The sequence below is a fragment of the Panthera pardus genome, unplaced genomic scaffold (genome assembly GCF_024362965.1).
Source record: "Panthera pardus isolate Hobbes unplaced genomic scaffold, ASM2436296v1 HiC_scaffold_11, whole genome shotgun sequence".
In the NCBI taxonomy this organism is placed as follows: domain Eukaryota; kingdom Metazoa; phylum Chordata; class Mammalia; order Carnivora; family Felidae; genus Panthera; species Panthera pardus.
In genome coordinates this window covers 13246146-13261460 of record NW_026526666.1, presented here as the reverse complement: position 1 = coordinate 13261460, position 15315 = coordinate 13246146, and the positions used below count along the sequence as shown (strand labels likewise).

Below are 15315 nucleotides of genomic sequence, written 5' to 3'. Positions count from 1 at the left end.
TAATAATAATACAATTATCTAATAATACCACTAATAGCAATCATTTATAAAGCACACGTATCAGATATAATACCAGATATTTTTAAAAATCCTCTCACCTGGTCAGCATAACAACCTTATGGGATATGTATTATTCATTTTACAGATGTGGAAACTGAGGCTCAGAGACATTATGTCACTTGCTCAAGGTCTCTAGTAAACGGCAATCAGAATGAAAGAAAACAGGTCTATAAGGCTCCAAAGTCCTACCCTTTCCCATGAGCACACCACCGGCGAGCTCCCCTACCCTAAAACCACCCATCTCTGACCCCATCCTTCTCTCACATCCCCCACCAGGTCAGCCATCACATTCTGTTTGTTCACCTCTGGCATGGCTCCTGTATCATTTGCTACTTCCTGCCATGCCCCTTCACCCCACTCCATGTTGCTGGATGGGTCCACCTCAATGTAAGCTCCATGAGGATAAGGATCATTATCTGTCCTGTTTTCTGTGGCGTCCTCAGGGCCTAGAACAGTGCCAGGTAAACACTATCTAACACTCAGTAGCTGTTGAGTGAAAAGATAGATGCCCATTGGGAGATAAATCTCCATGGGTGTCTCACATTTCTGCAAGTCTTGTGGGCAGAGGCACTGATGGCTTTTTGTTCCAGACTATCTTTTTGAGGATATTTGCATAGTGAAGAGCTTTGGAAGACAGTCTCCCTCAGTGGAGGACAGGTTTGTTTGCTGTCTAAGATAATAATGTCTCTCTCCAGGGCAAAGGTTGGCAAATTTGCGTGCAGTCCATTATAAAGGATTGGGGTTCCTAAACTTAGAATTCTTCAGTATGTGCAGGAGCACCCAGAATCAGCCCCACATCCTTCCCATGGGACTTGGGGATCAAGGGAAACTGATTTGAAAGTGCAGCTCGCACTGCCTGCTGCGCTATGGGTGATAAAATCCTTTGTCTCTGGCCCGGGAGTCTCATGTCTTCTGCCAGCATCCATGAAACCATGGCAGGCTCCCTCCTTACTCTGCAAGGGTAAAATCTCAGAGTCTTCACAGTTCATGGCACGGTGCTAATGCCTGTCAATAGGGCAACTGAGAAACAGCCCCCACCTCCGCCACCCCCTCCCAAACACTGCCTCTAATGCTAAGATCCCCTAGAGCAGAGAGAATTCATCCCAGACTCCCCACACAGCCCTCCAAGGCCCAGGAGGATAGCTCCCACCTCCCTAACCTCACCCCTGTTGCTCCACCCCTCCAGCTCAAGCAGTCACCGCCTGCACACTTCTCCACTCTCTGCTAGCTTTGCTCTTGTCGTGCTCTCCTGTCCACAAGAGCCAACCTTCTCCCCTTGCATCTGTTGAAGTCCTATCCACCCTCTGAGGCCAGGATCCCAGCTCACATCCTTAAGGCCTGCCCAGAACCCAGTCAGAATTTTCCTCTCCCTTCATAGCCCCCCACTTTCCCCATCTTGTAGAGTTCCTCAGTCCTTTGGGCTGGTATTGTGGCTATCAAGGTAAACCCCACTCTGCCGGTTCCCGAGGCGCGGCCCGCAGTTCTGCGATCTTCTCAACCCCTGCTGCCCACAGCATACAGTAGGAGCTCAACAGGGGAGTACTGTAGTGAAGTTGAACTGCACAGGGAATGGTCTTGCAGGATGGTAGGATGGAAGGACGGTGGCGTGGAAAAGGAATTGCAAGTAGGGGAAGAGTGAGCAAAGGCACGGGGGTGCGTGGAGGTGGCTACAGCAGGGGAGTAAGCACTTTGGGTGAAGCCGAATTCATGAAGCAGGGCCAAAGAGCTGCACCTGATAGGGTGACAAAATGGGGCCCAGGATTCCAGAGACCCTTGGTCATTGGGGCCCCATTCTTCTGATAATGGAAGCCCCCGTGATGAAGCCCCAGGGTCTGGGTGTCCTGGGGAGGGGCCTCAAGAGGCCGCTCCTGGGTTAGCCCCTCTCCCTCTCCCTGCCCACCCCCTCCGCCTGCGTCGTCGGCCATCAGAGCCTCGCTTGCGGCCCCAGAGCCTCGCACTGACGCGGGCCCGAGCGTGAGTCAAGCCTGCGTCACGGCGCCCCGCCGCCAGGGTGGCCTTTCGGAAAGCGAGGGAACAGTGCGCGCTGCGCTCCGCCCAGCTCCGTTCCGCTCCGCAGAGCCGGCGCGGCCGGGGCGCGGGGAGGGCGACACTCGGCGCTGGCGCCTGCAGCCCCCACGCGCTCCCTCCGCCACGGAACCTGGGTCCCAGGGCTGCTCCCCAGAGAGGCTCGAGCGCGCCGCGGGCGGGATCTGAGTCGGAACCGGCGGCGAGGGAGGGAGCGAGGAGAGAGCAGAGTCGCGTGCGCGGACGCGCGGCTCCGGGTCCCCTCCCAGCCCCGGCCGGTGCCCGCCGCCGCCAGACTCGGGCTGCCCGCGGGAGGGGCTGTGAGCCGGCGACCCGTCGGGGACCGCAGCTGCTCGGCCGGAGTGCAGGGGGTCGAGTCCGCGCGACGGCTCACGCGGGACAGGTGAGTCTCGGGCCGCGCCCTGCCTGGCTGTACCCGGCCAGCCACCGCAACTTTAGCTGTTCTGGCCCCGCCCCAGCCTGGAAGGCCTAAGGACAGAGGTGCGAGGCGGCGCTGCCCGGTGCCCGCCCGGCCCTGCGCGGACCCCGGGCTCCTCCCGCCGCTCCAGCCGCCGTTGCCTGGCGACGAAGCCCCGGGGCCCGCGCTCCTCGGGCGCATCGGGGGTGCCCAGCTCCGCGCTCATGGGTTCACCAACGGGCTCCAGCTTCCAGGGCTCAGGAGGGCCCAAGAACTCCGGAGGTAATCCGGCAGAGGTGCAGAGGCAAGCGCCCGCGGAGGACCGGGCGGGAGGCCCGGCCGGTTTGGCCGCCCGGAGCTGCGCGCCCAGAGCGCAGTTCCCGCGGGGAGGCTCTTGCGCGGCCGGAGACCCCAGCCTCAGCCGCTCGGCTTCAGGCCCATGACCTTGACAGTAACATTGGCAGGAGTAGCGGAGCGCTCACGCCCGAGATGAATATTTAATTCCGAGTCCGGGAGCTGGACCTCGCTGAATTCGGAGCTAGCGGGGAACCCATCTTCCCTCGAGGGAAGCACATCTGGGAAGCGAATGGCTGAGATGGGGGACCTGCGCGGGGTGCAGGTCTGGAGAGGGCGCCGTCTCGGGAGAGGCCTCAGCCACATTTATACCTGTGCAACCAACGTCCTCCCAAGCTATGCTCACGGTAGTCCGGGGAGGGCCGCTCCCCCAGGGGCGCGGCTGCCGTGGAAGGAAGACTGGTGTTATCTTTTTAAAGGCCAAACAGCCCTTCGGAAATCCTGAGGCCAGTCACTTGAGCGGGCCCAGTGGCTGTCAAGTGGCGTTAAAAAAAAATGTTTTTGTTTTGTTTTTATTTATTTTTTAAAATTTCATTCCTCTTTCCTTCTTTGAGAAATTTGTAACGGATCCTTCAGATTAGGGAATTTCTAACCAGAAATACCTTTGGGGCAATTCAGCTGTGAAAGGGAGGCAGGTGGATCGGGCTGGGAAGACAGGGTCGTGGTATAGAGAAGGAAGATTTTTCTGAGGGCACTGCCCTTGTTAACAGGAACTTCCAGGAACTGAGAAAATCCTGTAACGGCTCAAAAAAAAAAAAAATCAACCAAAACTTTAGTTCGAGCCTAACTGTAAGGCTGTCCTGTACATACTGATTGATGTCTGGAGAACAAGGTCAGAGTGTGTTGAGGTTCATGGTGAAGAATTGCTGTATTTCATGCTGTGCTTACATTACCCCATGGTCCAGCCAGGTGGACCCATCACCCAGGCAGGAGGAAGGGCTTCGAGGTCACACCCGATTGTCCTTGGCTGTGGCCCATCCGTTGGGACCGTCAGAGGTCTCAGCTCCCGTGCTGGCTTTTTCTCCAACCAAGCAGCTGTGGCTAAGTAGGTGGTGAGTCTCAGCAAATCCCTGCAGCTCAGCCTGGAGAGTGACTCAGTGCAGGAGGCAAATCGTGCCCACCAGCTCTGATTGGAGTGAGTTCGTTTGGCCTGAGTCACACAGAGTTGTGTGTCAGCTGTTTGTGAGCTGAATGGAGTTCTTTACCAGGGCTTGTAAGCAGCGATGGCCAGGGCTCCCAGAGTTTGGGGGCCACTGACTAGAGGTAGGCAGGTCCTCAGAGTGAGCCAAGCAAAACTCAGGCACTGGGCAGGTGTCCTAGAGCTCTGACCCCACAGGGAAGGCACGCAGAGCCAGGTTGGGGTTGGGGGATTGGAGCAGGGGCCCAGGGGGAGGCTGTGTGCTTGTGGTCGGAAGTGGGCCCAGGGCTCTGCCAGGTGCCAGGGCGGGGTGACCTTGGGCAAGTCACTTTACGTCCGGGGCCTTGGTTTCCTCGGTCATAAAAGAGGGATGCCTGTGGTGCCTTTTCCTCAAGCTTATTTTGAGCCCAGTGCTGGACACGTGGCAGATGCTCTAAAATGTTAATTCCCCACCTCTTTCTTTATGGGCCTTAACCAGAGGTGGTTCTTTCTCTCCCTGCCCTTGTGCCTTGGTGTGAGAGGGGGTGTGGAGACAAGTGAAAGTGTCAGGGCTTCACATGTGCTTGCGAAGGACCCCTAATTCAGCTTCACGTTGACCTCTTCCCAACCTTCAGGTCTCCCCAGGACATGCTGAGTAAGAGCAGGGTCGTGGACCATGAAAGACTCTTAAATACAGAGAACAAACTGAGGGTTGATGGCGGGAGGTGTGGGGAGAGGGGAAAATGGGAGATGGGCATCGAGGAGGGCGCTTGTTGGGATGAGCACTGGGTGTTGTATGTGAGCGAAGAATCGGAAGAATCACCAGAATCTACTCCTGAAACCAAGAGCACACTGTATACGATGTATGTTAGCTAACTTGACAATAAATTATATCTAAAAAAAAAAAGAAGAGTTATGAAAGGTGGGGTGGAGGTGGTGGACAGAGCTGTGCTGGGTCTGATGGGTGCCCTCAGCTGTCTCTGCAACAGCTCCAGGGCGAGACTCCAGCACAGGCCCTGACTCCTTAGAATTGTCCATGACCATGGCCTGGTCTCAAGTTGTGGCACTTGCCCGGTGGACTTTGGGGGCCCCTGCCATACGGCCAGATCTTGCCATCCTCCTCCCTCTTGTCCTATCCATCATGGAGTTGGAAGCTGCATGACAACCATCCTGGGGAGGTGAGGCTGGCCTTTCCTGGAGAGGAAAGGAGTGTGTCGCTTGCCTTCCCTGAGGGATCCTGGCCCCTTGCTGTCTCTTTCTGTAAGATGTCTAGGCTTGGTGCTGAGCTAAGATGTGTGTGCCTCAAGAGTGAAAGGCAATAATGGTGCAGCCAGAGAGGCCGTGCTGACCTAGGGGACTCCAGTCTACTACTGGCAGTGTGTGTGTGTGTGTGTGTGTGTGTGTGTGTGTGTGTGTGGTACATGCACCCTGGATTGATGCTCTCCCCACTGGACCTGGAAACAAATTTCAAAGATGATCGAGACAGAGATGAGAGGGTTCTTGAGAAGCAGGCTCCTACTGCCGGTGTGTCCCCCCTTCTCTCGAGCTCCTTTCTGATCTAAGTTTGCTGCGGCAGGACAATTCATCATGAATCCCTTTAAGGCTGTTAAGATAAGCAGCCACATAGTTTAAAGGGAAGGTGGATTTGGACTTTTTTTCCTGGAAGCAGATCTGAGTTATCACTCACTCCTAGGCTGGGCTGCAAGAAGTTCTCACAGCCAAACATCTGGAGCACCAGGCAGGGAAAAGACTCTGTCACTCAGCCCCTACAAAGCCCTTGTGCATCACCCTCCCCCACCTAGCGTCCCAGACTGTGTTAGTGTGGGTCTGCGGGTCTGTGTTAGTGTGCTACCCTAGAATCAGGCGGGTCAGTGACCTGTGGGGAAGCGCCTACTTTGTGTGCTTTTAGGAGGGGCCGGTGCAGTTCTGGATTCCAGGAGCTCATGCCGTGCTTGGCAAACAGTGAGAATATCCAGGTTTTTACTGAGGCTTCTGTGTTGCACTAAGTGCTTTATTCGTATACCACCTCGTTTAATCTTTGCTACAATCCCAGGAGATGGATATTGCTCCCTGCAGTTTACGGATGTGGGACTTGAGGTTCAGAGAGGTTAAATCATTTGCTGAAGGTCACACCAGCAGTGAGTGGCAGTCTGAGAATTTGAACTCAGGTCTGGCAGATTCTTAACCACTTCACAGTAAGTTCTTAATAAATGTTTGCAGACCGCCTAGGCATTTATACCCAAATGAGGCTGTCTAAACCTGTGGGTCTAGTTATTTAAGCTAGTGCCCTGAGGAAGGGAGAAATGGGCCTCCACCAATGGGAATTTGGTGGAGAATGAACATACCTAAACTTCCAAGGTTTGGGAAATATGGTCTGTGGTGCCAGGGGAGCTGGGATCCAGCGGGAGATCCTAGGCTCCATCATGCTGCTTTATTGTCCTATCTTGTCTTGTCCCATCCCCACCCCTACCCCGACTCTACCACTCCTGACCTCATTCCTTAAAGTTTGTCCAAGTCAAGGGTTGGTGCTGGAAGCAGTGAGGGAAGAGTCAGAGCACAGTGGATGTCGCCCTGAGGATTTCCGCATCTGCAGAATCAAGGACGGTCAGTCGCTGGTGGGAGCTCTGGTGTGTCAGATTTCTCTGCTGGAGAGTGTGTGCCAGGGACTGGCAGCAGTTTCTGGTGAGGCCCCAGACTCCAGAGCAAAACTGCGAACACTCCAAGGTTATGCATGGCAGCCGCTGGCTGGCGTGGACTGCTCGGAAGGACGCCGCTTGCTTCCTCATCTTGTCCCGTGGAGAGCCCACTCTCCTCACCCTTGGGGTTCTGCCACTGGAGTCTGGGGCTGTGCTGGGAAACTTGGCATCAGATTCTTCCTGCTTCTTCATCTATTTCTTCTCTGAGAAACCACCATCCCTGGCAGGACAAGCCCGTATTGTCCTAGCCTGCGTGGTATGTCCAAACGACCCTTGATCTTGGTGGGGAAGTTCTTGTAAGTGAGGGTGGATAACTGGAATGTAAGCATTGATGTTCCCCCACCCCCAGAGGACACAAAGGGTTTTCCCAGAAGCCCTGGCTCCACAGGCAGCCATTTTGTGGAGACAGAGTCCTTTGAAAAGTCCCCCCTCCCCCACCCCATGAGTTATTATTCCAGTTAAAACACTGTTCAACTATGGATACATCCAGTTGTTAAAAGAAATAGATATTCACCGTGCACAGAAAATTTACAGGTGAGCACATCAGCTCAGGTGCAAGATGGATTGCTGTACCCTATTGTTCTCATGTTCATGACCAGGTACATTTTGTTGGAGCATAATTCTGGGTCAGGGGAGTCCTGGGCAGCCTGAGTGTCTAACTTGGGAGTTGAGACTTAAAGCCCTATTTGCTCTGGGACCTCTTGTGGAGTGAGGGTGGGGCAGGCACGAACGGGAGGAAATAACGCCCCAGCTCCTGGGCCTTGGGGTCATCTCATCAGCTGCATTTGTGCCCCTGAGCTGCCTCTGTGCCTTCCAAGGCTACTCACAGTTCATTTGAAGATAACAAGTTGCCTCTCCGTGTACTCTGTCATTTCTAATTACTGGTTTAATGAGAATTTCCACTGGATTCTGTGCACCACTAATTTGCCACCTATTCTTTCACTTACAAATAGAATTCATTGGTCCACACCCCCAGATTCCTGCTGGTTGCATTTTCTCTTTAATTATAAGACTCCTGGGCTCCTGTGGTTTTAAATCCCACTCCAGGTCAGGAGTGCTGTTTGATAAAGCTACCTTTCAAGGGAAGCGAACAGTCACCTGCTGGAGCGGCTCCATCAGGTGCTGCCAGGTGAGTATCCAGTGGGGATGCGGACCTCCTCTTCCCTGGGGGGGTTGGAAGGGAAGGAGAGCAGGTGCAACCCAGCGCCGGCTTCCTGAATGGCCTGGTGGGCGCTGTCCACGGTCCTGGCACACCACCGAGACGACCTGCCTGCTAGTAATTTGGGGACTCCTCTAGAGCAGCTGGAAGGAACCTCCTTGACCAGTCCCCCAACTTGCATTGTGACATTGGCTTTGGGAAAGGACCTGGCCAAATGAAGAAGCTCCTAACCTCAGGGAGAAATGGTGGTAGATGGACTCACCTCACTGTTGACTTGCTGAATGAGATTCGGGTATATCACTTTGCACCGTGTCATGGTACATTGGAAAACTTCCTAACCAGTGCCGCAGATGGGTAGCGTGGGGCCCAGAAATAACGATGCCTCTATTCCTTGGAGTTGCCTGGAATGGCCTAGGGTGCCGGGACCACTTACCCCAGTGTGCCATATCAGTGTTCTCTTCTCCATGTGTCATGATGTACAGAAGATTGGAAAGCACTAGAATATCAGAAAGAAAATGGGCTACAGAGCTCAGGGGCCCACAGTTTGAATCTCCACTCTTTCACTTCATGGCAGGATAATTTTGTACCTGATAGTTTTCTTCCCTCAGCCTGGGTTTCTTTGTAAAATGAGAATTACATTTTTATCCCAAGTTGTTGGGGGTATAAATAACATATGTAAGCATAGCAGGTTTTCAAAAATACTTGCTCCCTTCACTGCGATCGGCTGTCCTGTGACCTGTTCCTAGTAGGGGCACTTTTCTGCCCACCTCTCCACAAAGCTACACTGAGGGTTGATGAGGAAAGAGCCACAAACCCTTCTCATTCCCAGGAAAGAGACATCATGTTGGGACTGTAATTAAGGGTTTCTGATCACTATTCCTTCAAGTGCCCTTCAGCAGTCTGGTGGGTAACACAGGTAATTGGACACCCTTGGTTCCCTCTGTCTCTCTCTCTGAGGCAAGACAAAGTAGTGGCTTTAAGAAAATCCAGGTCCGGGGCGCCTAGCTGGCTCAGTCCGTTGAGCGTCCGACTTCAGCTCAGGTCATGGTCTCGAAGTTCGTGAGTTCAAGCCCCGCATCAGGCTCTGTGCTAACAAATAGCTCAGAGCCTGGAGCCTGCTTCAGATTCTGTATCTCTTTCTCTCTCTCCCCCTCCCCCGTACATGCTCTGCCTATCTCTGTCTCTCAAAAATAAATAAATGCTAAAAAAAATTTTTTAATAAAAAAAGTTTTTTTAATTAAAAAAAAAAAAAACAGAAAAAGGGGCGCCTGGGTGGCGCAGTCGGTTAAGCGTCCAACTTCAGCTCAGGTCACCATCTCGCGGTCCGTGAGTTCGAGCCCCGTGTCGGGCTCTGGGCTGATGGCTCAGAGCCTGGAGCCTGCTTCCGATTCTGTGTCTCCTTCTCTCTCTGCCCCTCCCCCCTTCATGCTCTGTCTCTCTCTGTCTCAAAAATAAATAAACATTAAAAAAAAAAAAACAAAAACAGAAAAGAAAATCCAGGTCAGAGAATTTGGACAGATACTGTGAGGACCCATCTGTTACCACCATGGGCCTCTCATGAATGAGGAAAGTAGGTAGTGAGGCTTCCGCTCCTTGCTCCTGGAATTTTATTTTAACACGTGATTTTAAAAAAAACTTTTGTCTTTTTCCAAATTGGGACAGTCCCATAGGTTGTCTACCTGTCGGGGACCTGGCATGCTCTCCAGCACTCTGGGGCTCTATGTTTCCCTCTGTCTCTAAAACCTAAACCTCACCCACCGCCCCGGGCTCAGGTCACCATCCCCTCTTACCTACCCTCCCTGTGTCTTCACTTGTCCTTCAGTCATCTTTTTAAAAACAGTTGAGTCACATCACTCTCCTGCTTGAAAACTTGAAACGGCTCCCTATTAGCCTTGAAAGGAAACCCAGTCCTTTCCATGCTCTGCAAGCCCTGCCTACTCTGGAGTCTAGCTATCCTCCTGAAGGCACTTCCCATTCTTCCCTTGCTTAGGATGCCCTAGGCCCAGGTCCTTCTTTCTAGCCCTCCTACTCACCAAACCGGCTGCCTCAGGGCCTTTGCACTTCCTGTTCGCTCTGCCCTGAATGCTTTCTCAGGATATTCACATGGCCCATTCTCACCCTCCATCAGGTCTTTATCAGAGTGTGCCCTCCTAGTCCCTCTACATATTGTAGCACCCCTGTCTCACTCCGTCCCCTCACATTCAATATTACATATTTATGTGATATGTTTATATATACTGGAGATATATGTCTATACATATGGCACTAATTATATATTTGTCTGTTTTTAAATTTATTTATCTATCCTGGGAGAGACAGAGAGAGTGTGAGTGGGGAAGAGGCAGAGAGAGACAGAGAGAGAGAGACAGAGAGAGAGACTGACTTTCAAGCAGGCTCCATGTCGCCAGCGCAGAGCCCAACACAGGTCTCGAACCCACGAAACCATGAGATCATGACCTGAGCCAAAACCAGGAGTTGGATGCTTAACCAACTGAGCCACTCAGGTGCCCCATATCTGTCTGATTTTTGTCACTTTACCCTAGAATATAAATCCCACAGGGGATGGGCACTGCTTGCTCTGTTCTCTGCTGTGCTAGAACAGGGTCTGACACATAGTTAGTGTTCAATAAATATTGGTTGAAGGAAGTAAAGGAAGCAGGAAATCAGTTGGAGCACCAGCACCCCCTCCAGCCCCCCGCGTCCTCGGGCACCCACATGCTTGTCGTACTCTGGTGCCAGGGCACCGCAGGACAGTGGGCAGCTGTGCCCCTAGGCTTGGCCACACCCACTTTCCCCATGTGCTCACGTGAAGGGGCAGCTGGTGTCAGCTCACGGTATGCCGCCTGCATCATCTCATCTTGTCCTCATGACCAAGAGGCCCTCACCTTTGGGGACTTCTCCATCTTTTCAGGTCCAGAAGCCAAGACCCTGAGATTCTGTGTTCTTTCCTGAAGACTCACAGCTAGTAAGTGGCAGCAGGACTCAAACCAGACCTCCCTGCCTCCAAAACCCATCTTTCTGTGATAGTGTTGTGGTTTAGAGTCAGATCCCAGAGTCAGACTGTGCTGGTGTGGACCCGGGGCCTCCAGTTTTTGACTTGTGCCTGTGGACCTGTCGCTTTGCTTCACCAGTTCCAAGATGCATTTTTTTTTTTTTTTTTTTTGCACACCATCACATCTTCAATTCAGGACACAATGTACAGTCAGTGGCATCTCAAAATGGCTGTTGATCAGGTGACAGTGGTGACCTGGTTGGGTGAAAACCTTCCATTGAGCCTCTCCGGTAAGTTCAAGAAAGCACCAGCACCGCAGGGCCAGTGGTTCAATGAAATCAGCAACCAATCCCGCTGAGCCTCTCCTTCTTCATCTGTAAGATAGCAGTAAGTGTGGTGCCAAACTCATACGGTTATGGGCAGGGTTTAAGGAGATAATGACCGCTCCACACAGTGGCTGCTACAGAGCCAGCCCTCAAGAAGGATCCCTGTGTTGTTGTTTGTTGTTGCTGCTGCTGCTGCTGCTGTTAATGATGACACCCCCCCCCCCACTGCCTTCAGAAGTTCCCTTAGCACCTAAGTTCTGGCACAAGGTTAATGCATCTGTGGGGTGGTCATGGCACTGCTCTTGCTTCCACAGCGACTAGGCATGCCTTTCCCCCTCCCATGAAATGGTAAAACTGAACCAAAAGATTTTGTTTGCACTGGCCCCACCCACGTATTCCAGTGCCAGTTCCTCCCCCTCTGGACCATCTGCCCCTTTTCCTGCTTCCCTTCCTCCTTGACTAAGAAAACAAAATACCAACTGCAGAGAGCACGCTCGGCAAATGTAACAGGAAGGTGAGACGGGCCACAGAAGGTTCTACTGGCTCCTCTGCCTGAGCTGCTGTTTGCAATGGTCCCACCAGCCTCGTGGAACACTCCGTGCCGAGACGGTGCCCATCCGGTGTGTACCTCTCTAAGGTGAAGGCAGACCCTGTCTACAAAGTGGAGAGAGTGAGGCACAAATAGTGGATCCTTTAGAAGAGGCAGAAAGTCAGCGAATGATGGCCAGACTTCTTAGCTTACCTTTGCTTTACATTGCCACGTGGGGCGTCTTTGGGACATCGTGTGTTTTGGGGATGGGAATATTGCACCAGAAAATAGGAAAGTTTTGAAGCTGGGGAATTATGTCAGGTTCTGGAAAATTGGGGGAATTCAGAATGCACCTGTCATTCATGCACTCATTCACTTCCTTCATATCACATTCACTGAGCACGTACAATAGTAATACATGAGGATTTGGTCTACAACAAATCTGTGAAATGGAGTCAGAAATTCCTGTTCTGTTTATTTGACTTCCCAAGAATCTTTTCTTTCTCTTGCTATCCATGTGGTAACCAGATGCAGTTGGTAGGTAAGCACTGTTCCCTATTGTACAGATGATTACAGAACAGAAAGCTGGATTCCGAGTCCCAGGGTCCTCCCCACATGGGCTTCTGGGCTGCACTTCATTCATACCCCCCCACCCACGCCCCCCCCCGCCCCCCGCTCCCATAGCTGGGGCACGCAGGCATCTAGTAGGTTTAAATGTGACTCAGTCAAGTGTGTTAGCTTTTTGCCCTTGCTGCTGTTTCAAAGGTGAAGGCAGTGGTTAGGATTTCAACATAGGAAGCAGGTTGCTCTTAGAGGGTGGGGTGGCAGGAGCCCTGGAACATCTGCAGGCGTCCTATTCCGCCCTGTGTGTGCCAGGCACCGGCTGGGCTGGGGGCAGTTGCGGGTGGACGCAAAGCTGGATATGCTTTGGTTCCTGCCTTCAGGGAGCTCCCTGTTTAGAGGATGCATCGGGGGTGTGCACAAGGAGTTATACTAGAAAGCCAAATAGTCAAAGCGTGGAAGAGTATTACAAGTTGCGTGCCGAGAGGGGAAAGAAAGGAGCATTACTTTTCACTTACAGCATCACAGAACGTGCCACAGAGGCAAGGTGGATCTTGAGCTGCACCTTCAAGGTCATTCAGTGAAAGTATAGCTAACCCCTCTGAGCCTTTGGTTCTTCATCTGTAAAATGGGAATAAGTGTGGTTCCCTTCAAGGGAAGCTTCAGGAGGCAGACACCGGGGAGGGTTTTCTGCACAGGGGCCCGGCAGAGAAGTGGCAGCTGAGGCTGGGGAATGGAGAAGTGGCAAATGTCTCTGGCAAGGGCCGTGGGCTCTCTCCCGTGGAAGTGGGGCAACGTGGTATTTCAGGAAGCTATCTTTGAAGGCCTGGAGGACAGTGAGCCTGCTGCAGGCATCGAACTGAGAGAAGGGCTGAACCAGAGCACAGGGGGTGGGAGAGAGGACGGGCTCAAACATACTGACGGGGCTCTGTGCCCTCGGCATGGAGGGGGAGGGAAGGAGGGGTCCAAATGGTGCTGGCCAAGAAAAACCAGGAGAGCAGCCATCACCAAGGCCTGTCAGGAGCAGTTTGCCCCAGGTGACTGCCAGGAGGTTTCAATAAAACAATTAAAAATAATTTGTAGGACAATTTGTATCTCTGATAACAGTCGACCTGCTTTAGGCTCAGTTGAAGCCCAGAGGCTCCGAGGTAATTAGGAGAATTGTTTGGGCCACCACGGCTTGTCACATGGAAATCAGGAAGCTGTCTAGTTGTGTGAGAGTCAGAGAGACCCCGACCTTGCTTCCTTCTTACCTCTGATCAGCCTAGAGTTAGTTGGACCCTGGCTTTATGGCTGGGGCCACTGGGTGTCCTCCCACTGCTCCCCGCTCCTGGGGGCTCTTCCCAGCTCTCTGTTGTAGAGGTTTGCATTTAAGAATGTGCAGTACTGTCCCCAGAGCCGTGAGATCCAACAGTGGCAAAATACGGCACTCCCCGTGGGGCTGAGGGAAGCAGGGCCCTGGGGTGGGGGGGGGTCTGTCGTCATCTCTGCCGCCTGCTTTCCCAAAGATGGTGGCCTCACCACCCAGTCCCCCCAGGGGGTCTGGCTTGGAAAAGAAGTGATTCCCTGGGGTTCGTCCCCGGAGTTACTGGTACAACCCTCCCGAACGAGAGAGACTGTGACCCCAAGAGGCGGGTGCTCAGGGGGCTGACTGGACACCGTGTTCCAGAAAGCCCCCACCTGGGGATGCTTGGAGCGGAGGGGCGGGGCCTGGCCCCAGTCACAGGGTGAGCGCCCTCCCCTCACCCCTGAGGTGATGGCCGAGTGCCACGCTTTGAAACTTGTGGTGGAGCCGTCAGCCCTCCGGCAGGGGATATTTTTACCTGTCTGCCTCCTAGTCGCACAATTTTTTTTTTCTTTTTAAGGCGCTTCACTCCCTGGGTGCTGCTTTTCTCACGCGAGCTTCTGAGCTGCAGGCTGCATCGGTTGCTAAGTGACAGGTCTGGCCCCAAGGGCTCTCTCAACTCTCGAGCCCCCCCTGCATTGTGCTTTGAGTAATTGAGGCGGCCCTTCAGTGCCTCAGAGCTCCATCATCTGAGCATCATCCAGAGCATCATCTGCTCCTGGAATCAGCTTCACAGCCCACCCCAGCTCCCGAGCAGGGGCAAAATTGGAGTAAGGCTGGCTGGCTGTCACAGCGTCCCCACGACACCCCAGCGAGCTCTCAACTGGCAGAGGTGGTAAGACACACAGGCCGAAGGGCCAGTGTCAGCTGCCCTGGGCGGGTCACGCCTTCCTCGCACCCCTGTGCAGGAGGGATGCCCCCTGGATACAGACAGGCTGCGAAGGGCCTCGGAGATCATGAAGACCAACCCATTTTACACATGGGGAAACTGAGGCCTAGAGAGGTCAGGGCAATGGTGTCAGCTTGCATGGTTGGTTGGTGGGTGGTCGGGACCAGCACCTGGCCGGCCTCCTGATACCTGGATCACGGCTGGCTCCAAGCCCCGTAAAGTCAGGGGTAGAGAGGAATCCGCCCCTCCTGGATCCTTCTCTGACCCTGGTGCTGGTCCCAGGTAATGCCTCAGGGTTGTTGGCCGGGTACACGCTGGGTTCCCACGCCCTGGTCTGCAAGCTGACCTTTCACTAGCCCAGGGCCTCCAAGGGAACTGGGGGTTGCGGGAAAGGATGATCCACACCACTGGTGCTGTGTCCTCTTTAAACCATGGAGGCAGCAGAGGTGCGAGGAGACTTGGGACTGCCAGCCATGTGATGTGAGTCAGGTGCTGTCCTGCCCTGGGGCGCAGCTGCCTCACCCGCTTCCCGGGCTGGCTGTGAATCCAGTGAGATGACAAGGAGAGGCAACATTTATGAGCACTTGCTGGGCTCCTGCTTGGTTCTGAGACCTGTGCGACCTGTTCTGTCCACAGCGTTGTGAGGTGGGAAATGCTGTCCTCCTTTGATGGCTGAGGAGATGCAGCTCTATGGCCTTAAGAAACCTGCGAGGCCAGGTAGCGGGTAAGCAGGGAGCTGGGATTCGAACCCGTGCAGTCTGGCTTCTGAGCAGTGTCACCACCCCATCCCGTGCCAGGAGACGGAGTGCAAAATGTTTGCAAGTGGTTTCAAACCATAACACAT

At 53.5% G+C, this 15315-nt stretch overlaps 1 protein-coding gene across 1 annotated transcript in view; it reads left to right on the top strand.

Annotated features, from left to right (window-relative positions):
* Positions 1-2071: 2071 nt before the first annotated feature.
* The window catches only part of SLC6A17 (solute carrier family 6 member 17), a 48893-nt gene continuing 35649 nt past the window's right edge, over positions 2072-15315 (top strand). Inside the window, exon 1 of the mRNA XM_019457782.2 lies at positions 2072-2488. The gene's annotated coding sequence lies outside the window, so the exon portion shown is untranslated. The remainder of the gene's footprint in view (positions 2489-15315) is intronic.